The sequence below is a fragment of the Puma concolor genome, chromosome A1, assembly GCF_028749965.1.
Source record: "Puma concolor isolate L17-30 chromosome A1, mPumCon1.1.hap2, whole genome shotgun sequence".
In the NCBI taxonomy this organism is placed as follows: domain Eukaryota; kingdom Metazoa; phylum Chordata; class Mammalia; order Carnivora; family Felidae; genus Puma; species Puma concolor.
Window position 1 is genome coordinate 29654601 of NC_141667.1, and position 25698 is coordinate 29680298.

The 25698-nt window shown below is 40.9% G+C and overlaps 1 protein-coding gene and 1 pseudogene across 1 annotated transcript in view; one reads left to right on the forward strand and one right to left on the reverse strand.

Moving 5' to 3' along the window:
- RANBP3L (RAN binding protein 3 like) overlaps positions 1 to 25698 on the reverse strand; it is a 284788-nt gene that overhangs the window by 206344 nt on the left and 52746 nt on the right. The window lies entirely within an intron of this gene.
- Positions 1 to 25698, forward strand: part of LOC112860453 (small ribosomal subunit protein eS6 pseudogene) — a 60098-nt pseudogene that overhangs the window by 33253 nt on the left and 1147 nt on the right.

Genomic DNA, 25698 nt, shown 5'->3' on the forward strand with positions numbered 1-25698 from the left:
GCAGATTCCACACGCAGCACAGAGCCTGGCATGGGGGTCCATCCCAGGACCCTGGGACCATGACCAAAATCAAGAGTTGGACTCTCAACCTGCTGAGCCACCCAGGGGCCCCATCACTTGTATCTTTAACTGCTGTATATATGTCAAGTCTGACCTACTAGCCAATTTTAGGGCCTTAGGTGAAGGAATGAACTCTTCCATTGCTTTTTCACCCCCACAAAGTACTAGGCATAATGAAGCAAAATGCACTGTGAACACTTTGCAACCAGCCATCCCATAACCACAGAGTGATTGAATGTGATTAAAGTCACACGGATCTCAGAGCACTTTTCTTGAGGCCGGGAGAGCTGACCCATGTCACCTTGCCAAAACACAACTTTCCTGATTACTTCTGCCTGCCCAGGATTCCTGTGGTTTCCACTAGTAAGGTGATCTTTCACTTCCTGACACTGTTGCTCTCTTACTGCTATGGCGGCAGCTGTATCCCAGGACCCCTGGAAGGGTTGGCTGCCTCAGAGACAGAGGATACATTCTCTAGGCATGGCCAAGGGCTGATTACCCACAGGTGGCTCCGCTGCAGATCCATTGGCAAATTGTGGTTATTAATGACTTGATTGCTGGCTCTAAAGGCACACTCCTCAACCCAAAGTTTTACTTAAAGTGTTTACCTGATATATAGCAAACCCACGCCACGTGCCAGACTTTTTCAGATCATCTCATACTTTCTGTTTAATTCTTACCCTATATGATTGCTTAACTCTTTCTGGATCGCTGTACATAAGTGTCTAGAAAGCAGGGAGCCTGGCCCGAAAGAACTGAAGATTCCTACTTATCATGGTGTTCTCTGTACATCACTGGCCGGAACTCCTTGACATTGAGTGTTTGAACAATAAAAATAGATTCACACAAAAAAAATGCAGACCACAAAGGCTTAAATTTGGAAGACAAAGTGAAAAAAAAAAAAAACCTTTATAATAAAAACAATAGTTTTTAAACTATTTTGTTTTTAAACTAAAGTTCAAAGGGCTAGAAGTTATTAGTCCCTAGAGACTTTCTTCAATAAATAAAATTCATTTAATGAAAAACTACTGTTGACTTAGAAGAAGAATGCGTTCTACTCAGGATTAATAACTGAGCACCTTGCTAAGGGCATTACACGGATATATAATACACATTTTTATATGAAAATGGACATTATCAAATAGGTACTTCTATTATTATTCTCATTCTACAGAGGAGGAAATTAAGAGAGAGCAGGTTAAAAAGTTTGCCAAGGTCATATCATTAGCAAGAAGCAAAGCCAGGATTTAAATATGGGATTGATTTCCAAGTTCACTATGCCTATCACTATTTTGCTATATTCCTGATAGCTTTGCTGAGACATTGATCCCGTCAGATCTCCTAGGGCATTTGGAGTCCTGAAGCCCAGTTGTCTCTGGACATGAGTTGTCTCTGGACATGTTCAACCTTCTTCTGTTCACTTCCCCCCACCCCACCCCAAATCCCACAGTCCTGAGCTGTACAAACTACTATCATTTTCCAAATGTGCCATGTCATAGAAAATGTTGAGAAGCATTAATTTAACCACCTAGGAAATCACTTTCTGATCAAAAAACAAAGGTCATTGATTGGATGGATAGAAATCCAATCAACGAGTGATCCAATGAGCGGTCCTTCTCTTTCCTCTAGGAAACTAGTCTAAAAAATCAGAAGCTGGTGGGGTAGAGGACAAAGAGAGTGCAGGACAAAGGATGGTTGCACAAACTTGGTAGGGTAATTAGGCTAAATGCCCCTAAGCGCTGAGTGAGATTTGCTGAAGTCAAGTCTTCATGGACTTGGTCAGAAGGCTATGTCAGTCCACAACAGGCTTCCATACTACAGCCAGTCCCGTGGGCCAAACCCAGCCTATGGCTTGTTTTTGTACAGTCTACAATGTAAGAATGTTTTATATATTTTTGAAGGGCTGTAAACAACACCAGAATACGTGACAGAGAACATTTGTGGCCCTCAAAACCTAAAATATATGCTATCTGGCCATTTACAGAGTAAGTTTGCTAACAACCCCTGGTGTAGAATCCACTCTGTGATCACCACAAGAAAGCCATGGGCCAATGAATGGGAAACCAGTGAATGTGAAACTTTAAATGAAAATCATTTTAAGATTGCAATGACTTCACTAACAATTGTATAGCCTGTATATAACTCTTTAAGACAGATTTGCTTAGCCTTTAGGAATGAAGTTTCAGGAGTTGAAAAAAAGAGAAACAGGAAAATAACCTTCTGTTTCCCAATTTTACACCTTCAGTTTGATAAATCTGCTTTTTCCAGGCAGATTCTGTGAAAACGAACAGCTGCAAAGAGGTATTTCTTAGAGGGTATGGGGGTATCTTAACCATAAGGAAGAAAGAATTCTTTAATGCTTACTACATCCCCAAACCTTTCACACTTGCTGAATCAAAAATCCCATGTACTCTGCCTCTATTCTATCTAAAAGATAACATACTGGGTCTCAAAGGGCTAAGTGGCTTGTCCAAGATCCTACAGCTGTTAGGTGGCAAACCTGGGCTGCAAACCTCCGTTTTCTGAGTCCAAGTCCAGAGCCCCTTTTTCTACACTCAGCTCCAGCTAGCGAATTTGAATGTGTTCCAGACATAGAATCCAAAATCCAGAGTTCCAGTTAGGCCCTGCTTCCTCATCTGATAATGAGCATACAGATGAGAGGTCCCTCCCAGCTCCATCCTTCTTTGATTGTTTCTGAGAAATAATGCAAATGAAATGGAAAAGGAAACTCAGGTAGGCCACTCTATGTTCCTGGTTCATCCAACTTCTTTGGGGTGTGAGATCAGATCAGGGGAATTTGTCCAGATTAATTTAAGTGAGAAATGCATAACCAAAACATGAGTATGGAAGGCCTTCAGTGCTGGTAAAATGGCAGCCTGACAACAAAGACTCCTCCCCACTACAAATACATGGAATGCTGGATAAATATTTTAAAACTCTAAAATGCACAGCTTCAAAAAGGCCAAGACAGTTCCCGGGTGCCAGAAACAAAAGGAAATTCAAAACCAGAGATGTGGGGCTCCAGCTGACATGTAAGGGACCAAGAAAGAATCAGAACTGGATACAGGTCCCACAGTAAATTTGGCCTGGAGGCTGTTCAGGCTGAAACTGAGATCTTTGATTAAAACTGAGACTCCAAAAATCCTCCCAGGACTTGAATGGAGTACTTCAAGAACTCTGTCTACTGTCCAAAGCAACAACAAGGAAGCAAGTTATCTTTTCTGGGCTCAAGTGGGAAAAAATATTCATCTTGTGAAAAGTACCAAACCCAAATCCCAAACCTGAGTATGGGGTATGAATTTAAGCTAGTGTAAACCATGGGAACCTGGAGTGAAATAAATACAAAACTGCTGTGTAAAGAATTATCCACAATCCACGGTGAATGGAACTCTTAACAAAGGGAAAAGTAAAAGCTTACAGTAAAAATGTACTAACCACATGATGAAAATGTATCAGGGAGGAGTATCAGCTGATACAACACATGGAAGAATAATGAGCCGAAGAACTAAAATAACAGAATAACCTGAAAGACACAGTAAAATAAGTATGTTTAAACTGAGGTGATAAAAGAAAGCACAACAAAAATCAAAATGATAGGGCTCAAAAATTTAAGTGAGCAATTTGAGTAATAATCAAGTAGAACTTCTAGAACTGAAAAGTAAAATCATTAAAAATTTTAAATCAAATTAAATAGCAGAGGAGATGCACTTAAAAAGAACTAGTGAACTGCTAGATTGATAAAAAAAACATCCAGAATAAAACACAGAAAAATAAGAACAGAAAATGTCAAAGAGAGTTTAAGAAACCATGAGAGTTGACTGATATATTTGGATTTTTAAATCTAAGTCAAATATAAATTACAGAAGAGAATGGAGGGAAGGGGGTTTGAGGAAACTCAAAGAAATAATAGCAGGGAATTTTCCAGAATTTAAGAAGGCCATTGAGTCCCAAGTAGCATAAAAGAAAATAAACAAAAAAGCCATACAGATACACACATTGGAGCCAAACTTTTAAATTTTTTTTAAACATTTATTTATTTTTGAGACAAAGAGAGACAGAGCATGAACGGGGGAGGGTCAGAGAGGGAGACACAGAATCCGAAACAGGCTCCAGGCTCTGAGCTGTCAGCACAGAGCCTGATGCAGGGCTCAAACTCACAGACCGTGAGATCATGACCTGAGCCGAAGTCAGATGCTTAACTGACTGAGCCATCCAGGCACCCTGGAGCAAACTTTTAAACAAACAAACAAATAAAACACTTAACAGCTCCTGAAAAGACAGAAAACCTAAAAGAAATGACAAGTAGGTTGACCACAAAATTATCACTAGCAAAAATAGAAGAGTTTCTCTTCTATACCCAACTGAGCTGTTGTTCCTGAATGAGGATGAAATAAAGGTATTTTAAAAAATAAGCCTAAAGAAATTTATCCCTGACATCCATTGCTGGAAAAGCTACTAATTGAATGTATTTTTGAAAGAAACACAAGTTGAATCTTAAAATAAATATGAACAAATGAGCAGAGAAATGAGCATTGAGTTGAAACAACAGTAACAAAAATAAGAGCTAATTTGGAAGAGCCAAAAGCAAGTTAAAGGAAATACTAAAGAACAATGGCATGGGAAATGTGAGGAGGTATCTTAAATCCTTGTATTTGGGGAAGGAAAACAAATAAAGATTGAATAACTAGTGAAGTATGCACGATAAAACTTTTACTGTAACCAGTAAAATATTTGAAATATAAGGAGGAATAGTGTAATAAAAACAATACATTAAGATAAAGAAAGGATAAAAAGAAGAAGAAAAAGAAGTCCATGAGCAAGGAGATCTAAAGATCCCCTTTCTTGAATGGTCCCCATTGAGGTTGGGCACCACCTGGTGGTGATCATCTACTGGAGCTTGCTACTGACAAGACTTCTGGGGGGAGTAACTGGCTAGGAACCCACCTCCTGTCTCCATTGCCTGCCATTTCACCTTTGCCCAGCCCTCTCCCACCTATAAAGAGGATGAGAACTTCAATCTGCCTCCTCATTAAGAATAGGGGCTGGACAGAAAATGGGAGCCCATCACTAATTGCGTTACACCAACATTCATGTTTTGGCCAGGATTTATTACCTTCAAAAATAAATACATAAAAGCTAAAAATTAATGCTGAGCATTCAACTCAAAGAGTTAGAAAATGAACACAGTATCCCAAAAATAAGTAGAAGGAAAGAAATGACAAAGGTAAGGAAAGACTTTATGAATTAGAAAATAAACAGTAAAGAAGGTCTACAGAATCTAAGTTTTTGTTTTTGTTTTGTTTAAGATGAGTAAAATCAAGATCTGGCAAAGAAAAAATATGTACTATTTTAAAAATGTTTAAATAAGGTATAACTAAAATAATGAAAATTTAAATATATGTTATATGCCAGTGAAGTTTAAAAATAGATTAAATTGACATTATTACTTTTTTAATATGTAATCATTTTATTGGCTTTTACATCTATCGAAACATATATAGACCAATGCATGTAAATGATTACATGTGATCATATGTATGATTTTTTTAAGGGGGTCTTACTTATATTTGCTTTTCTAAGCCTTGACTTACCCCTTCACCACATGGATTCACATAACCAAAAGTATCCTATATGATAGAATACATATTTACTGTGAGTAAAACATAGGTGTCCAGTTTGTTCTCATAATGAGTTCTAAAGATACTCTACTGCTGGCAATCCTTCTGGCCTTTCTTTCATTGCCTCAAAATGGCTGCTCCAGCTTCATGCATTGAGCACATATCCTGGTGAGGAAGCCAGTGTTGGGGGTGGGGGGGGAGGGGGGAAGGGAGTGGAGACATGACAACCAGTACAATTGTGCTTATGTCTCTCGAGCCAGAACTGTGTCACATGGCCATCCCTGACTGGAAAGTGGCTATGGAAAAGGGGATCGAGAATGGCTTCCATCAACAAATCAATATTATCTTCCATGCCATGTTCACAAGTTAATTTGTATCCTCCCATATTTTTCTTCCTGGTCTTATAATCCTATGCAGATAATATGCACACATATTCATATATTCACAGTTGTAATGAGGCAAGGAAGTTCCAGGAGGTTATACATGGGCATTCCTCATTTCCTCCTTGTATAAAAGCAGTCCTACCATTTCCTGTGAACCAGGATCAGTATGGCAGCCATGAGAATGCACTCAGCAGAACTCCAACTACAGGGAGTGTAACTGACCAAGGGCCCCAGGTGCTGGCTCTGAAATCTGAGGCTGCACTTCCCACAGGCTGCTCCTGGCCAATGAATGGGCACTGCGGGGATACTATGGTGGCCCTTCCTGGGAGACATGGGACTCCTCTGGTGGCTGACTTTGGGTTAAGGGCTCCCAGTGGCCTTGTTGAGACTTCTGAAGACTGCACAGCGGTCTAGGACCCTCCTACCCAACGTTTGTTTCCTCTCCACTTCCTTCGGATCAGACTTGCATCACACTCTGACCACTCTCCCAACCTCACATGATTCATTTTCTTCCTTTGGCGTTTGCTCCAATAAAATCCCTACATGTCTAATCCTGCCATGATGTCTGCTTTTCAGAGGACCTAGACTAACAGTAAATTACCACTGTCAGTATGATGACTTCCTTCTTACCTACTGGAACCTGGACACAACTGTAACTTGTAGTTCAATGGGAACCCTGCTGTGTACCCTGCAAAAATGTTCCTACTTTGGGGATCAAGACCTTCAATTCTACAGAAATAGACTTAAAGGGACAAGAAACATAAAAATCACCAGTGAGACCACTCTTGTTTCCACTGCTTGTTTCCTAGACCCATTTGTTCTTGTTGGTGACACAGCATCATATAGAGGCTTATGCTTAATACACATACCACATGCTGAAAGATGACAGACCATCATCCCAAAGTATTAGCTCTGAGCTGGAGTGTCTGCTGCAATTTTAGAAGACTGTGGTGCCACCTAAGACACCAGCTGCTTCTGGATGGTGCAGTATACGATACAAAAATGGACCCCATTATCATGGCCCTGCTCCCAATCTCCCTCACTAGGAAATGGGTCCCCTGGTCTGACACTAAGTTGTGTGGGTTTCTATGCTCCTGAATAGGTATTCTGTAAGCTCCTTGGTAATGAAGCCTATATAAAGGCTCTACAGGTGGAAAAGGCAACCCTATACCTAAAATAGCCTGTGATAGTCAGCCTCCAAAATGGTCCCCAACAATTCTCTCCTCATATTCACACCCTTGTAGAGTCTCTTCTACATTAAAAAGGGCTGATCTGTATAACCAATAGGATATTGCAGAAATGACATGTGACTTCTGAGGCTATGGCATAAAAGACATGTGGTTTCTGTCTTACCCTCTTTTGGGTCACTTGCTCTGGGGGAAGCCAGTCAGCATGTATCAGGACACTCAAGGAGCCTTATGGAGAAGTCTGCATGGTGAAGGACTGGGGCCTCCTGCTGAAAGCCAGCGTCTGACTAAAACCTTATACAGCCCCTTAGCCAGAACTGCCCAGCTGCACAATTCCCAAATTCCTGACCTACAGAAAGCACAAGAAATGAGAAATGCTTTCCTTGTACTAAGCCACTTAGATCTGAGGTGATTTGTTATGCCTAAAGTTTTGGGCATAGCACTTACCTAGCTACTGAACAAATCATCTTACTTCTTTTTCTACATGGAAGTCAAAAGCATTCTAACTATGTGCCAAGATATCCTCTATAATAAATCCGATTATTCTTCATTGAATCCTTCATCTCTGGACTGTATAGAAATGACAGAAGTATGTACTCCAACATCCCGGGTTACTGAATAAAAAATGGACAATCTTCCCATAAGGTTTTTCAAAATGTAAACATACCAAATATAACAAAATTAATTACTGGAAAAAACAACAATCAGAGAGAGATTAAAAAAAACAAAAACAAAAAACCCTAGGGGTGCCTGGATGGCACAGTTGGTTAAGTGTCTGATTCTTGATCTCAGCCCAGGTCATGATCTCACAGTCAGTGAGTTCAAGCCCTGCATCAGGCCCTGCACTGGTGCAGTCTGCTTGGGATTCCGTCTCTCCTCTCTGCCCCTCCCATTTGCACTCACTCTCTCTCTCAAAATAAATAAATAAACTTAAAAAAAAATCCAATGTCATTAATTTCCATCTTCATCTTGTTTTACTCTTTGGATAAACCTAAGATCTGTGGGCCACAAGAGGAATGCAAACACTACTGCCCTAGAAGATTGCCAACACTTAAAAACTTCTGATGATATTGGAGGTGAGATTATCAACTATGCTTTTTTGATATTGCATAATAAAATATAACATTTGGAAAATCAGCATAACTTAATGAGCCAATATTTCCCAAGTGACTAATTCATGATATTACGAAATTACTCATGGGTAAAAGATGCATTAAAAGTACATGCTAAAACAATAGATTTTAGTGTGAAAAATATGGAAAGTTTATTGATGGTTTCAGATTCCACATTGCAATTAATCTTTAAAAACCATTTGATTTTCAAGTTTTACGTAGCAAAGGAAAAACCCCACAATTATCTGAAAACACTATAAAAATACTTCTCTCTTTTCCAATTAAAAACCCGAGTGAGGCCAAATTTTCACCATATACTTTGACCAAAACAACACAGTGTAAACATAACATAACCATTCCACAGAAGGAACACAGAAGCAGAGAGATAAGAACATAGCTGTTTTCTCTTAAGTCAGACATGAAAGAGATCTGCAAAAATGTAAAACAATGTCACACTTTTCACTACTTTTGTTTAGGAAAATAACACAAAAATAAGTTATGCTAATATGTAATGGTTTTATATTTAAATCAATTAATATGTTTTAATGTTCTTATTTCTATTTCTAATACTATGTAGAGATTTAACTCAAAAAACGTCCTTTTGGGGGGGGGGTCGTCATCAGTTTTTCAGAGTGGAAAAGGGTCAGAAGACTAAAGAATATAAGAACTGCTAAACTTTTGCAACTTCATGAAGTTGGAACTATTGTTATCATTCCCATTCTACAGATGAAGAAACTGAAGTTTAAGGAGTAAGTTGCTCAAGGTTATGCAGATGTCAAGTGGCAGAGGTAAGATTCAACCCAGGCTTCCGGCTTTGGGGCCCAGACCCTTCCCTACCATACCACACTGCTGGGGTTTGGTCAAACAATTCAGCTATAGTAGCCCAAAGGGTTGGCTTCAATCTCACCCTCAATTTTCCCCATTCTCAGTAGCACAAAGTCCCATCCTTGCTCTCCTAGGATTACTGAAAAAGGCAACATAACCCTTCCGGTATAGGACCTCCATGAGTGGAAGGAGGTTGGTGATCATCAAGGTCATACCATGCTGTGTACTGGGAGGGGTGGGAGAAATGGTCAATTCGCACATATCATCCAAGTTATTCTAAGTATGTCCAGATTCTCCCAGCTGTTAGACTTGGTACTTTCCAATGGGTTGATTTTGGAAACAGTGATCTGATCCAAAGCCAGGAGCTGATCAGGTTCTTCCTCCCTGCCTCTAATTCTGCCCTATGTAACATGGTAGACACTGGACTCATGTAGCTATTTACATTTAAACTAAAATTAGTTAAAAAGCAATAACATGAAATTTCCAGTTCCTCAGTCTCACTACCGTATTTCAGGTGCACATGCATACATGTATATTGCAGCTGCTGGGGTCCCTGGAATTTTATGTGGTCTAGCAAGGAATGTGCTAGCTTTGCAGTGAGTCCAACCTGGGCCATCAGATGACAAAATATTTCCTAGATGGTGGTAGTGATGGCAGTGAGGGTGATGGAAGGAGCTGAGGACCAACGTCTGCCCTTGGGATTTACAAATGTTGGGTTTCTCACAGCACAGTCTATAGGCTTTCTGCATCAGATTCCCAGGTGGGCCTCAGCCCTACTGAGCCAGAATCTTTAGGAGCAGCATTCTAGCCAATCTGACTCAGCTTTCTCCCAGCAGCACTGGGATTTTTCATTTCCCAGAACCAACAACCCTGGTCTCTCCATGTCCTCTGTAGAGGCACCAATATGGCCCTCTCCTGGGTTAGAAGAATTTCAGTGGTGAGTCTGAAAGGATCCAACTGCCTGAGCCTCTCCTTTCATTTACCTTTTGTTAGGTTTCCTTAGGAATTCTCTGCAGTATAAACTCCAAGCAGGTGAATGTTCCCTCTCCCTTAAGGAGATGGAGAGGAGGCTGGCATGAGGTTCTGAGTGGATTAGGGATCTCATTAATCGATGTGGGTGGGGCTGGTGAAAAAAAAAAGTTTCAGCAGATGGCAAGCTTGACTCAGAATTTTCTGAAATTCTTTTCAAAGAGTAGTTGGGTATTCTTGTTTCACGAGATCTTTGCTATAACATGACTTTCCTTGGCTCAGAAACAGGGTTACAGAGGCCCTCACTGGGCCCCAGCCAAAGAAGTCAGATTAGCCGAAGTACCAGAAGTACTGTGTGAGAACACCGTGTCACTGAGAACATGGTCCTGGAAAGGATATCTCAAGGCCAGTCATATAGCAGGGTTCCAAGCTACAGCCATGCTAGGTTGGGAGGTTCACCATGAGAAAAGATGCTGAACCTTGTGGGACCAAGTGACTGTAAAGTAGGCTGAACATTCCAGAATACAGAGTAAGAATCACCCTGGCGGAACTGCTACTGGGCCCTGGCCAAGCCCAGCTACTGGTTGACACCGCCCAGGAAAGCCATGAATCTTTCCTTCCTGTGAAGATGTCACCAATTAGGCATTTATGAAGCACGTGACATATGCTGAGGAGCATGCAGGTTCTCCGGGGCGTGGAGTAGGAAATAAATGAAACGATACTTTGCCTGCCCATGAAAAGTATTTACGTTCAATTAGAGGTCAGAAGTGTGTCTGTGAGTTTAAAAAAAATAAGTAAACATGAAATTATCTATTAATGTGATACAAATACATTAATGTGGTTTAAGGGAAAGGACTCATAAAGGCAAAAAAAATGTTCCTAATGCTAATTATACTTTATTTTTTTTTATTTTAATTTTTTTTTCAACGTTTATTTATTTTTGGGACAGAGAGAGACAGAGCATGAACGGGGGAGGGGCAGAGAGAGAAGGAGACACAGAATCGGAAACAGGCTCCAGGCTCTGAGCCATCAGCCCAGAGCCTGACACGGGGCTCGAACTCACGGACCGCGAGATCGTGACCTGGCTGAAGTCGGACGCTTAACCGACTGCGCCACCCAGGCGCCCCTAATTATACTTTAAAAGATGGCGAAGCACCTGGATGGCTCAGTCGGTTAAGCATCTGACTCTTGATTTTGGCTCAAGTCATGATCTCACACTTTGTGAGTTCGAGTCTCTCGTCAGGCACTGTGCTGACCCTGCAGACCCTTCTTGGGATTCTCTCTCTCTCTCTCTCCCTCCTTCCCTCCCTCCCTCTCTCTCTCTGCCCCTCCCCTGCTCACGCTGTCTCTGTCTCTCTCAAAATAAATAAATAAACTTAAAAAAACTCAAAATAAACTAAAAGGGGATGGTTAAGATGAGTACTCTAAAAATTCATTCTTGGCTAACTTGCAGGCTTGGAGCTGGCAAAGAGGTAGGTGTGTGTGTATTGTGTGTGTGTGTGTTAGCGTGCACACACATATCCACTCAAGACATGCCCAGAAGCCAAGCCACGTCCTCTCTCCTCAGGGTCAGTTTCCTTACTACAGATTTTTTCTTCTTCTGCTCTCACTCTCTTTTTCTGCCTCCACCCTCATTCTTCCCTTGTCATGCCGGCTCAGGGGCCTGTGACTTCACTGATGAAAGAGATAGGAAAACAAATATCGTCTCTTCTGGACTCTGAATTCCTTCACTGCCCTGCACCCTTCTGCTCCTTCTATCCCCTTACCTAGCCAAACCTCACCCTCACATTTTGCTCCAACTATTTGGGATTATTTCCTAGTGTGTGGTAAGGAGGATTCTAGTGCCAACAATCCCATGCCATTTTTGGATCCGAATAAGTTGGCAGCCAATGAAATACAGGCCAATACAATCGAACCTTCCAGGGAGCCAGCTACTCTTGGATCACTCTGCAGCCTGCTCCTATTCACACTTCACCCCTTCCTCTTGTTTTCTTCTTCATTACAACAGCAAGCAAATTATGCTCAGATAACAAGCAGGGTATTGAGGCCCCTGCCCCTCTTTATTCTCTGAACCTTTTGCTTCCCCCCAGGACCTCGAGGGCTGGGATTGATGTGATTGTTCTCCTGTGAATAAGACTACAAGGCGGGGCCCAATGGAATCCAGTCTCAGTCATGTGAACAAGAGGGTCTTCTTATCCCTTGGTCTTAACCCTTGTGAGTTAGGCCCTAGCACAGGATCTTGCTAGAGTCCCTGTTCCAGTTAATAAATACTTATCTAGCAGTTGTTTGGTGGGGGTTCCAATGATGAGCCACAGGAAAAAGAAGTCCACCTCTCACAAAGCTTGCTGACTTCTGGAGCATTTGACAAGTTGTGAAATGTCAGTGGTTGTTATGTCACTGTCGTTATGGTCAGGGCGGGTAGGTCCACTTGGTCACATTCACTGGAGCTAATGACATCAAGGACTAGTCCTCAAAGGGCCAGCAGCCTTTGTATAAAGAAAAATAAGCTGTGTAGCCCTGACTCCCCATGTCCTTGGTCAAGGTTTGCAGTGTGGCCTTCGGTCTGGTCACAGCAGAGTGTAGGCCGGTTTAGGTCATGTTGACTCTGAGAGACAGAGAAGTGGGAAACCTCAATGGCAACATCCCACCGAAGGCTACCAGTGGCACCAGGAACAAATAAAAGTGAGCACACTAGCATCATAACTGTTTCCTCCTCTTCTCTGGCCAAGCCCCACAGAGCCTTCCACCCACAGAGGAGACCCACACCAATGCTACCCCAATCCCTTGGGCAAATACTCCTTTGTTAATTTTCTTGCCTCATCTACTTATTTAAATGGGACTAGAGACAAATTGCTGCTCCCACAACTACTCCCACACAAACTGTGGGACTTTGGGCAGGTTATAGAACCTCTCTGAGCTTCATGCTCTTCATCCATAAGGTAACAGAATAAAAATATCTATGTCATAACCGTACAATGTGGCAATCAAATTCGATAAAGCATGCAAAAGTGCTATGTCAATTGTAAATTGGCATCATCATTTCCATCGTTTCCATTTCCAATTGTAAACTTCCACCATCATTTCTTGAGTGAACTCCTGTTCCAGAAGAAAAAAGACGGTCTTTTCAAATGCTTCCTTCTGGAAGCATTCATGGAATTCATGGAAACCAGACCAGCTTGACGGAGAGCATAGGTGGTACTTCTAGCCCAGGTGTGATAATAATTATAATTATATGGATAAGAACCTACTGAATCGGTCATCAGGAATGGGCTAAATGTACCCGTTTCCCCCACTGTCCAAAAGTAGAATGTTCCCATGAAATCTTTGGTAAGCCAAAATGGTGTAAGGTGAAGAAGCAAGTATCGTTAATTTATATGGAAAATTTTTAGTGCCAAGATCCAAAGAATAACCTCCCTTAGGCTTTTTTGATACCTTAGGACACAGTTTGCTGACAGATACACAAAATAAATAGAGCTCAAGTACAGATGCTCGCACAGTCCAAAGCTCTGGCAGCCTGATGCTGAGATACTAAGTATAGTTACCAGAGAAGGAGCTTGGCGGAGCCACCCTCATTGCTGGGGGTGCACTGCCTTTATAACGACTTGCTGTGAAATAAATGCTCAATGCTATTTTTGCTTTTGTTGTTTATCATAAAAGTGCAAATTATCTCTGGATTTCTTCCAGGTAGCAAAAACAGGTACGGTACTAATGTAGGTCTTTCATAAACACCAAGGGGGTGCAATTTGTGAACTTTCGAAAAGTAAGGGACACCTGTATGTACCTTTTTTAAATGCCTCAGGTAATTCTGAGGATTAGCCAGGCAGAGAAGACCTGGGCCTGTCTCTCATTACTCCTACATCCCTTAGCCTTTCTCCAACTTTTCTGGTAAGAATCACATGGGATACCTGCTGGAAATACGAAGTCCCACACTCCATTCCAGATGCTCTGGATCAAATCTTGGGGGAAGAAGCCTAAAACATAGGAGATTTTTATCAAGTTGGAAAACAGCCTAAAGTTTCCCAAATGTTTAGCGTATAGAAGAATTAACTGAGAACTCTGTTTCTAAGAAATGAATATGGCTAGGCGTGTCCCCTCTAACTCAAGAAATTATCTATTTGGAAAACCTGGGGTGAGTCCTGGGATATTCACTTTTAACTAGCACCCTCCGTTGTTCCTCCAGTCTTGCTACTCCATGGGAAATGCTGTCCCAAATCTCTGGAATGATCTCAGAGAATGGAGGATAAGTCCTGGGTAGTGTTACTCCAGCTCCTATGAACACTTTTGCTTGAACTTCCTGGTGGCTGTTGAGAAGGACTAATTGAGAAGGGACAATCCTAAGCTGTTCCAAGTCTTGGCAGTGAAAGCTCTAAAGTGGGGCACATGGCTAAGACAAGCCAAGGAATGCTAGTGTCCAGAGAAGCTATATTCTAAGTGCTGCTTCCTGGGGTTCCACTCCTTTAAGCCGTGAGTCAAATCACATATGCCACTGCCCCAAGGAAAAGCTTCCCTGCCCTGGTACTATGGACACCTAATAGGTCCTGCCAGTTGTCAACACACCTGGGAAGCTAGGCAAGTTTCCTTTGGCATCTATACTCTCCGCACCCTCCCCCACCACCGTCTTGGATCCTATGCCTGCGGGACCTGCAGACTGACCACCAAGAGTCCACTATGGACTAGGACCCTTCAGGGCACATGATGTAGTCCTCGCTCAAGTATATTTGTGTCCCCAAACAAGGAGCCATTGGTAATGGAAAATGTGAGAGTAGAGGCATTTTCTTCCTTTCCCTAAGTTCCTGTCAGCACACAGATGAGAATTTCTGCTCTCTCCAATATATTGAAGCAAAAGCTTCCCCTTTCTTGTCACCACTCATTGGCTTTGCCTAAGTGATAACAGAGAGTCAGTTTATCAATGTGGGAAGGGAAGTTCTTTTTTTTTGTTTAAGTTTATTTACCTATTTTAAGAGAGAGAGAGAGAGAGAACAGGGGAGGGGCAGAAAGAGGGAGAGAGAGAATCCCAAGCAGGCTCTGTCAGCACAGAGCCTGCTTCGGATCCTCTTTCTCCCTCTCTCTCTGCCCTTCCCCTGCTCGTGCCATCTCTCCCTCTCTCAGAAATACATTAAAAAAATACATTAAAAAAATTAATAAACCTAAAAGGCCAGTAGTCCATGATAGAAGGAACGAAGAGCAAAAATTTGGAAGACAGAAAATACATGAATGTATTCCCTAAACCAGAAAGCTGAGAAACAATTTGGTTTGCACCAAGAAATCCTCAAAAGTTTTGGAAATTAGCAGCAGGTACCTCTAGAAGGAGGGGAGCTGGACAGGGTAGCTGAAATAAACAGGACTGGTTAAAGACTATATTTTAGAGCCAGACCCCCAACGTCCCTCCCAGGACAGTCATGTTATACAATTTGTTGCTTTTCTCCTAACTAATCTTTAACGTTTATTTATTTTTGAGAGAAAGCGCAAGCAGGGGAGGGGCACAGAGAGAGGGAGACACAGAATCCGAAACAGGCTCCAGGCTCCTAGCCGTCAGCACAGAGCCCGACGCGGGGCTCGAACTCACAAACTGTGAGATCATGACCTGAGTCGAAGTTGGATGCTGAATCAACTGAGCCATCCAGGTGCCCCTCTCCTAACTAATCTTATAGAGCTCTGTGACCTTTAAAACTATGTGCATTTTACTACTTTTTTTTTTTTTTCTTAATTAAGATAGGGAAGGAAGGAGGGTAGAAGGCATTCTCTATTAACAAGCATGTCCAGGGCCAATTTTCCCCTCTTCCTCTCCTCTCTGAATCTAGCCCTTCAAAGTCTAGCACATGCAGTCAGCTCAAGATCCCAAATGAACTCTGCCACAGCATGAGGAAATTTCACGCTGAGAACAGTTGAACACTGTGGCTTGTTACTCAGTAGCTTGGCTAGAGTTTAAACAGGTCCATCCAGGCTCTCTCTGTCTTCCTTCTTCCTGCCAGGCACAAGGCCCCTACCCTCCAGGTTACTGTCTTGCTGTCCAGCACACCTGAGTTCTATACCTATAGCAAAGGCTGAGGTCATTCCTCTAGCTCCTCCTGGTCCTGAAGGAGAAGGCCCTTTCCCACTCTGGCCCAGGTCTTCTCATTGAAACCAAAGTCAGCCAAGTCAGAGTATTCACCACCGAGGTATTAGAAGCCCATTTTTTCTTAGTCATTTCTGTTTGCTCTTATCGAGGCTCCTCTTGCCTGGGCTCCACCCAATCTCCCCATCATCACAAAGCTTATTCTGGATTACGTATATGTTCATTCTTTCTAGGCATTTTTCCTTCTGCAAAATGGCTTCTTTCTGGCTCTGCCTCAGGCCAGCCCTAGCACACTAGGTCCTGTTTGGGACTCTTCTGCTCCAAAACTCTTAAGGGTCTCTGTTTTCAAGATAATGATCTTGATCAAGATAATGACAATGAACTGGCTCTGGGAAGACTTATGGGCTGTTCTCTATACTGTATTAAGAACAGTATAAAGCTGTTCTTTATACTCTCAGGATCCTGTCATGTTTGCATTTTAATGCATAAACCTCTGGCAGCCTGCCTGAACCCTAGTCGCCATCTTTGGGAGAAGAGGGATTTCTTTCTTTCCTTTTTTTTTTTTAAGAGAGAGAGAGAGAGAGAGAGAGAGAGAGAGAGAGAGAATCCCAAACAGGCTCCATGCCCAGTGCAGAACCTGATGTGGGGCTTGATCTTATGACCCTGAGATCATGACTCAAGCTGAAATCAAGAGCTGGACACTCAACTGACAAAGTCACCCAGGCGCCCTGGGAGAAGAGGGATTTCTAAACAGGTTCTAGAAGCAGTTTCCTGAAATAGGAACTTTGTGGTCATTTTGCTGATAGGGACTCTAATGCCCTGGGAAATCCTAGATCCTAGTCTCACATCTGGGACTCTAGTTTATAGTCCACCAGAACACCTGTAAAATGTGTTAAAGATCACAAACTTTGGGGTGCCTGGGTGACTCAGCTGGTTAGGTGTCCAACTCTTGATTTCAACTCAGGTAATGATCTCACAGTTTATGACATCAAGCCCTGCATCAGGCTCTGTGCTGGCAGTGTGGATGGAGCCTGCTTGGGATTCTCTCTCTCCCTCTCTCTCTCTCTGCCCCTCCCCTGCCTGCATGCACTCTCTCTTTCTCTAAAAATAAATAAATAAACTTTAAAAAGAAAAAGATCACTAATATACATCAATTTTTCCTATGCTGAGCCCTGGAAATGGTTTTTTTGCAGCACCATGTAGTCGTTAAGACTGTAAAGTCTGGGGCACTGAATTCTGGCTTAGCTGTGTGACCTTAAGCATGTTACTTAACTTCTCAGTTCACTTATCTGGGGATAAAAGTACTTGTGCAGTTAATACATGTATATACTTAGAATGGTGCCTGGCACATAGTAAATACTCAGTAAAAGCTATGGTCTCTGGCCCACCCTGCCCTCCAAGGAGGATGTAACCCACCACCAAGTTACCCACTCTCTCCTCTGATGACCACTGTGAATGGTGCTGCTGTGATCGTGTTCATCACCCTATAGTGTCCCCTGCTGGTCAGGGGCCTCCTGAGGACAGGAGCTGTATCTTAATCATCTTTATATTCCCCACTATCTGTTGCAGAGTTCAGCATTTTGCAATTGTGTGATAAATGTTTGTGCAACTAATATCTTTCAAAGAAGAGAGAATAGCAGGCAGTTATGAGCTCCTCAGCAGAGATTTGATTATTAATTATCAGAAACCCAGAGGTCTTTCTCGCTACACCCTCCATGGCACCTGGGAAATTTCTTCATATGATTTTAACTTCTTTCCCATCATTATGGAAGCAGCTGCTGAGAAGAACCCAGAAGAGGAAAGAAAGGGAGTGAACCGAGTCGATGTGACTGATCCCAATCTTGGAGGCAGCCAGTTCCATTGCTTTGTGTTCTATGACCTTTTCAAGATGTCATTTTTCAAGACTCTTTCCCAGCAAGAGCACCCTGCCTTCCCCAAACTTCCCTTAGCATTGTTGTACCACCCCAGAGTCTGTTGACCACAGAGTTTTGTTTACAAATACTATGGCAACCCCAGAATCTCTGGCAAATCTAAAATATCTTGCAAGCAAATAAAGCACAAGGCTGGAGCCATCAAAGCCCTCTGGACTCCCAACCTCACTGATAGGGTTTTAAAGACATCTGTTTTATGTTCCTGAGCAGGCATTGCACCACGGTTTTCAGGACATTTTTCTCCTTCAAAGGGGACATGTCCTAAGGGACATTTAAAAAACCCATTCCTCTTGCCAATAACTGCATTACAGTTTAGCTGCAGAGCCTCACTGAGGGGATTATCAACTTTCTAACGTACAAATTTTAGTGGGATGATTCGTCAAATGTGATTATTTCAGTGTGTCCATATCCCCTTCCCTTTACCTGCTTAGTTTGGTAACAGATCCTGATAAAAAGATTCAAATACAAGGAGTTCGGGGGAGGGGGCGGGGGAGAGGTGATTCCAGTAAAGAGATGGGAAATGAGACAGGAAAAAGAAGGCAGCAAATAAACAGTGCATGATAGAGTCCATTTCTGCTGGAAATAACTGGAGCATAAATTTGGGAACACGAAGAATCAGTTAGAACGTGTGCTTTGAAGCTACCAAACCCAAGATGCAAAGGAGCTGAAGATTTATGAACCAGTTTTCATCAGTCATGGTTGAAGACTTCTGGGTGTAAGAGATTAAATAAAGCCTCAGGCACTTCTCACCTAAGGAAAGAAAGCCTTAGGATGTAAGAAGTCTGACACTGCAGTTGTAAGGCCAGAGGGGATAGGACAGCACAACAGGAGTAACCCCTTGAAGCCCCACCTTGGCCCTTTGCCCAAGGTTGGGGATTCTTTCCTTTGAACTTGTACATTTTTCTTTCTTATCCTAAACAGAATGCCTATTGGTGATATGCACATGATTTGTCTTTGGCAATAGTTCCTTTCCCACTAACTGTGGATTACATCTCTTATAGGGGCAGCACCCACCTAAGATTAGAAAGAGGATTAGGTCTCACTAATAAGTAAACATACTTCTACTCTTTATTTCAAAATTCTTCACATAGTTGATTATGGCTATCTTGCTCTGCCTAGTCTTCCCTTCTCCAAGCTGAATATCCTCAGATTCCTTAATAAGTATAATACAGTAACACCACCTGGTGTTTTACTTTACTTCTTTATGATGCTTTACTTCCTTTTTTTTTTTTTTTCAACGTTTATTTATTTTTGGGACAGAGAGAGACAGAGCATGAACGGGGGAGGGGCAGAGAGAGAGGGAGACACAGAATCGGAAACAGGCTCCAGGCTCTGAGCCATCAGCCCAGAGCCTGACGCGGGGCTCGAACTCACGGACCGCGAGATCGTGACCTGGCTGAAGTCGGACGCTTAACCGACTGCGCCACCCAGGCGCCCCTATGATGCTTTACTTCTTATAAGCCACAGAACATGGTCATACCATAGCTGCCACTCATCTTGATTCCTCCCATATAGTCCTCGTCCCTCCATCTCCGCCACTTTCTGTAAGTTTGGTTCTATTTGGTATAAAGAAACATAGTCAAATTGCCAGCAGCCTAGGTAAATATGCTCTTTATCACTGTCAACTCTGTAAAGAATCTGGTATGTTACCCTCTTTGCAAGCAAACAAACTAACCTTACACAGATCCATGGATGCTGGCAGAAGATATGAGATTCCTGGGTCAGAGACAAAAGACTTTATTACTCACAGCACAGCAAAGGGCATAAGCATCAAAATATTTGTACCAGTTTTTCAGGCCCAAATTCCCACAGGCAATGAAAAGAGGACCAAGTGACACCCACACTTGCATTGGGTTGCTTTACAGGAGAGTTTACAGAACCTGAATCCTTTATAATGGCCAAAAAGCAAACAAAGCAAAAAGTCTGACTTTGGCTCCAGTGGGAGAAATCTTTTTTATACCAGGTTTATAGGCAATCTTGTCTTCTGCTCTACAAGATTCTATCTCTAACTTCCAAGCTATTTGCTATATAAACATCTTTGAGAAGATAGTCCAAAACAAAGAAATGCAGAAACATGAGAATCAGATAATTATCTCTCAATATTTATATAATAGGTAGATAAATGTAGATGACTACATTAATTCTTATAAACAGTACTCTAATTTCTAAATGACTTCCATTTTTATTTCAGAGGCATTTCACTTGCATTTTGGGAAATGATATCTTTTATTTTACCTCTCAGGTTCTAGCTACCTGATTCTCTGAAAGGCCCTTAATCAAGGAAATACACACTTAAAATCTAATTGTAGAGTCCCTACTTGAATAAACACAATAGTTTAAAAAAAAATTAAGTGAAGGGTTGCAGAACTTCTGTGATTTGAGATGAAATGTCATGGACTAAATTATTCTCTCACCTGAAACAACTAAAAAGCCCAGACAAAATGCATGACACAATGGTTTTCAAGACATTAAACATCAGGTATTGAAAGACAATGAACACTAAAAGAGGAGAAACAAATGAAATGAATCTACATGTGTCCCATCTTACTGCCTAGAGCAGTTTCCAGGATGTGGAAGAGAAAGGAAAAACCTAACTAGAGCCAGCATCATCCCTGAGTGAGGAGACAGAGGTGAGAGTCTGAGAAGATTGGTCTCCCCATAGCTAAAGTCTGTATGGGAGAGTGCTGGAGAGAACAGGACTCAGAGAGCTCTTGAGATCTGCAGATGACTCACAAGTCTTCAGTAGAGTGCTGAGCAACATTTGTATGTCAGGAAATGACCCTGAGGCAGGCTGAAGTTGGGGGGAGGGGACATCCAATGAGAGTAGAAGGAATAACCAAAGGTCACACAATGCCAAAAAAAAGTTCCTGGTTCCACAAACCAGAGAAGAAAACCTCATAATTCAGAGTTGTCAGCTAGCATATATCCAAAAGTTTTACCTTAGTAATGGCGGAAAATTAGCCCTAAACTAAAAACTGCTCTGATCCTGCCTAACAAAATCTAAAAGTAAGACCCAAAAGGATCATACTGTTAGATTAGTAAACTTAATGATATTATAATAGAAAGTATTCAAATGAAAAATAGAGAAAAGACTGAAGAAAAAGATGAACAGAGCATCAGTGAGATCTGGGACAACTTCAAGCAGCCTGATATATAGGGAATTGGAGCTCCTGAAGTAGGAAGAAGAAATAATAATAATAATAATAATGGAAATAATGGTCAGAAATTTAATGAAAACTATAAACTCACAGATCTAAGAAATTCAACAAAATCCAAGTATAAGAAACAAGAAGAAATGATTAAATGATTAAGTCAGTTGGTTAAGCATCAGACTCTGGATTTTGGCTCAGGTCATAATTTCATGGTTCTGGTTGTGAGATCGAGCCCCAGGTCGGGCTTGAAGCCTGCTTGGGATTCTCTCTCTCCCTCTCTCTCTCTCTGCCTCCCTCCTATTTGTGTGCACTTGCCACTCTCTCTCTCTCAAAATAAATAAATAAAGTCTTTAAAAAAAAGCATGTAGGGATGTCATCATATGGCCTATTGCAAAAAAACAAAGATAATTTATCAGATAATTATATCAGACTCCTAGTGAAAAGAATGCAAGTCAGAAGGGACTAGGGCACATATTCAAAGTAACGAAATAGAATTCTATACCCAGCAAAAATATCTTTTTAAAAAGTGTGAAATAATTATTTTTTTCAGAGATATAAAAGCTGAAAGAAGACATTACCAGCAGACCATAACTATAAGAAATATCAAATAAAGTAATTCAGGCAGATAGAAAATTGTACTAGATAGAAATCTGGATATACACATGAAAACAAGAGTACTAGAAAGTGTAACTATGTAAATATAAATCAAATATTTTTTCCTTATTATTTAAACCTCTTTGAGTGATAATTCACTTTAAGGGGTGGGAAAACCTGTTGTGAGGTTTATAATGTATTTAAAGTAGAATGTAAATAATAATTGTGCAAAGATCAGGAGGAAGAAATGAAAGTACACCAGAATCAGGTTCTAATACTGTATTTGAAATGGTATGATATCACATGAAGATATATTGTGGTAAGTTAAAGATGTTTACTATAAACCACAAAGCAACCACTAAAAAAATACAACAGATTTATAGCCATTATCCAAATTCAGAGTTAAAATGCAATCATCAAAGATACTTAATCCCAAGAAGGGCATACTATGGTCTGAATGTATCCCTCCAAAATTCATGTGTTGAAATCCTAATGTCCAAGTTGATGGTATTGGCAGGTAAGACCTTTGAGACATGATTAGATCATGAGGGCAGAGCCTTCATGAATGGGATTGGTGCCCTTAGAAAAGAGACTTTAGAGATATCTCTATCTACTTCTACCAGGTAAGGACACAAGAAGTCTTCAACTGGAAAGAAGGCTTTCACTCAATCATGCAGGCACCCTATTTCAGAATTCCAATCTCCAGAATCATTGAAAGTCAATTTGTATTGTTTATAAGCTACCCAGTCTGTGACATTTTGTTATAGCAGACTAAAGGTACAAAAGAAGAGAAAGAGAACAAGGAAGGAACAGATGAGACAAATAGAAAACATGCAAAGGGAAGATTTGAACTCAACTTTATCAATAGTTACATTAAACATAAATTGCCTAAACACTATAATTAAAAGAATTTTTTAAAAAAAGAACCTGCTTCCTACCATAAACCTACTTTAAATACAAGAAACAAATAGGTTAAAAGAAAAAGAATGGCATGGTTGGCTGAATAATGGTTCCCCAAAGATAACCACATCCTAATCCCTGGAAACTGTGTTCACATTACCTTACATGGAAACAGGGATCTCACTGATGTGATTAAGGATCTTGAGATGAGGAAATTATCCAAGTGGTCCTATTGTAATCATGGGAGTCTTTATGTGAGAGAGGCAAGAGGGTCAGAGCCAGAGAAGCCATGTGACAATGGAAGCAGAGATAATTAAGGGGAATATAATGATGCTATGCTGTTGGCTGTAAGGATGGGGGAAGGGGCCCTAAGTTAAAGCATCCTGAAAGTAGAAAAGGCGGGGAAATGGATTCTTCCCCAGAGCTTCCAGAAGGAACCAAACCTGATGATACCTTGACTTTAGCCCAACAAACCTGATTTTGGACTTCTGACCTCCAGAACTATAACATAACAAATTTGTGTTGTTTAAAGCCACTAAGTTTGTAGTAACCTGTTATAGCAGCAATAGGAAACTAATATAGATGGGAAAAGATGTACGATGTTAACACTAATCAAAACAAAGATAGTGTGACTATTTTAATATCAGACAGTTTTTAGAGTAAAGAATATTGCCAGGGTTAGAGAAGCTCATTACATAATGATAAAGGAGTCTGTCCATTCTTCTAGAAGACATAACAATTCCAAAAATGAATGTATCCAATAACAGAGCTTCAAAATGCATGAAACAAAAAATTGATGGAACTTTAGAACAATTTTCCAAATCTATAATTATAATTGCAGATTTCAATATCTATCTCTCAATAATTGATAGGAAAAGTAGACAGAAAATCAGGTAAGATACAGACATCTTGAATAACACTATCATCTTGACCTAATTGACATTTCTAGAACATTCCATACAACAGACTACACATTCTTTTCAACTGCATGCAGAACACAGACCATATTCTGAACAAAACAAATCTGTGTCAATTTAAGAGGATTCATGTCATACAAAGTATTTTTCTGACCACAACGGAATTATTATTTTTTTCAATATATGAAGTTTATTGTCAAATTGGTTTCCATACAACACCCAGTGCTCATCCCAAAAGGTGCCCTCCTCAATACCCATCACCTACCCTTCCCTCCCTCCCACCCCCATCAACCCTCAGTTTGTTCTCAGTTTTTAAAAGTCTCTTATGCTTTGGCTCTCTCCCACTCTAACCTCTTTTTTTTTTCCCCCTTCCCCTCCCCTATGGGTTTCTGTTAAGTTTCTCAGGATCCACATAAGAGTGAAAACATATGGTATCTGTCTTTCTCTGTATGGCTTATTTCACTTAGCATCACACTCTCCAGTTCCATCCACGTTGCTACAAAGGGCCATATTTCATTCTTTCTCATTGTCATGTAGTACTCCATTGTGTATATAAACCACAATTTCTTTATCCATTCATCAGTTGATGGACATTTCGGCTCTTTCCATAATTTGGCTATTGTTGAGAGTGCTGCTATAAACATTGGGGTACAAGTGCCCCTATGCATCAGTACTCCTGTATCCCTTGGGTAAATTCCTAGCAGTGCTATTGCTGGGTCATAGGGTAGGTCTATTTTTAATTTTTTGAGGAACCTCCACACTGTTTTCCAGAGTGACTGCACCAATTTGCATTCCCACCAACAGTGCAAGAGGGTTCCCATTTCTCCACATCCTCTCCAGCATCTATAGTCTCCTGATTTGTTCATTTTGGCCACTCTGACTGGCATGAGGTGATATCTGAGTGTGGTTTTGATTTGTATTTCCCTGATGAGGAGCAACGTTGAGCCTCTTTTCATGTGACCACAGTGGAATTAAATTAGAAACGAATAATAGCAAGATCTGGAAAACTCCCAAATATTTGGAAACTAAGTAATACACATTTTTGACAGTTTTATTTAATTGACACAAAATTGTATATATTTAAAGTGTAGAAGTAATAAACTTCTAAACTTATGAGCCAAAAAAGAAACCAAAGAGAAATTCGGAAGTATTCAAAAATTAAAAAGAATAGGGAGCCTGGGTGGCTCAGTCAGTTAAGTGTCCGACTTTGGCTCAGGTCATGATCTCCCAGTCTGTGGGTTCGAGCCCCACATCAGGCTCTGTGCTGACAGCTCAGAGCCTGGAGCCTGCTTTGGATTCTGTGTCTCCCTCTCTCTCTACCCCTCCCCCACTCATGCTCTGTCTCTCATTCTCTCAAAAATAAATAAACATTAAAAAATTTTTAATTAAAAAGAAGAAAAATAACATCAAAACATATGGGATGCAGCTAAAGCAGTACTTAGAGATAAATGTATAGTAGTAACTATATTAGAAAGAAAAAAGTTCTCAAATCAATGACTTCAGCTTCCACTTAAAGAAATTTAAAAAAAGAAAAGCAAATTAAACCAAGGAATTAAAGTAAAGTAGAAGGAAGGAAGGAAGGAAGGAATAAATATCAGAGCAAAAATCAATGAACAGAAGACAGAATAACAGTCGGGAAAATCAATGAAACCAAAAGCTGCTTGATAAGATCAATAACACTGAAGAACCTCCAAATAGAATTATCAAGAAAAAAAAAAAAAAACAGAGAAAACAAAAACTAATAATATTAGAAATGACAGAGGTGAATGTACCTTAAATTCTACAAATATTATGCCAGGTCCACATGACTCAGTTAAGTGTCTGACTTCGACTCAGGTCATGATCTCAAGGTTCATGAGTATAAGCCCTGCATCAGGTTCTGCACTTTCAGTGCAGAGCCTGCTTGGGATTCGCTCTCTCTCCCTCTCTCTCTTCTCCTCCCTACCTGTGCTTTCTTTCAAAATAAATAAATAAACTTAAAAAAATAAATGAGCA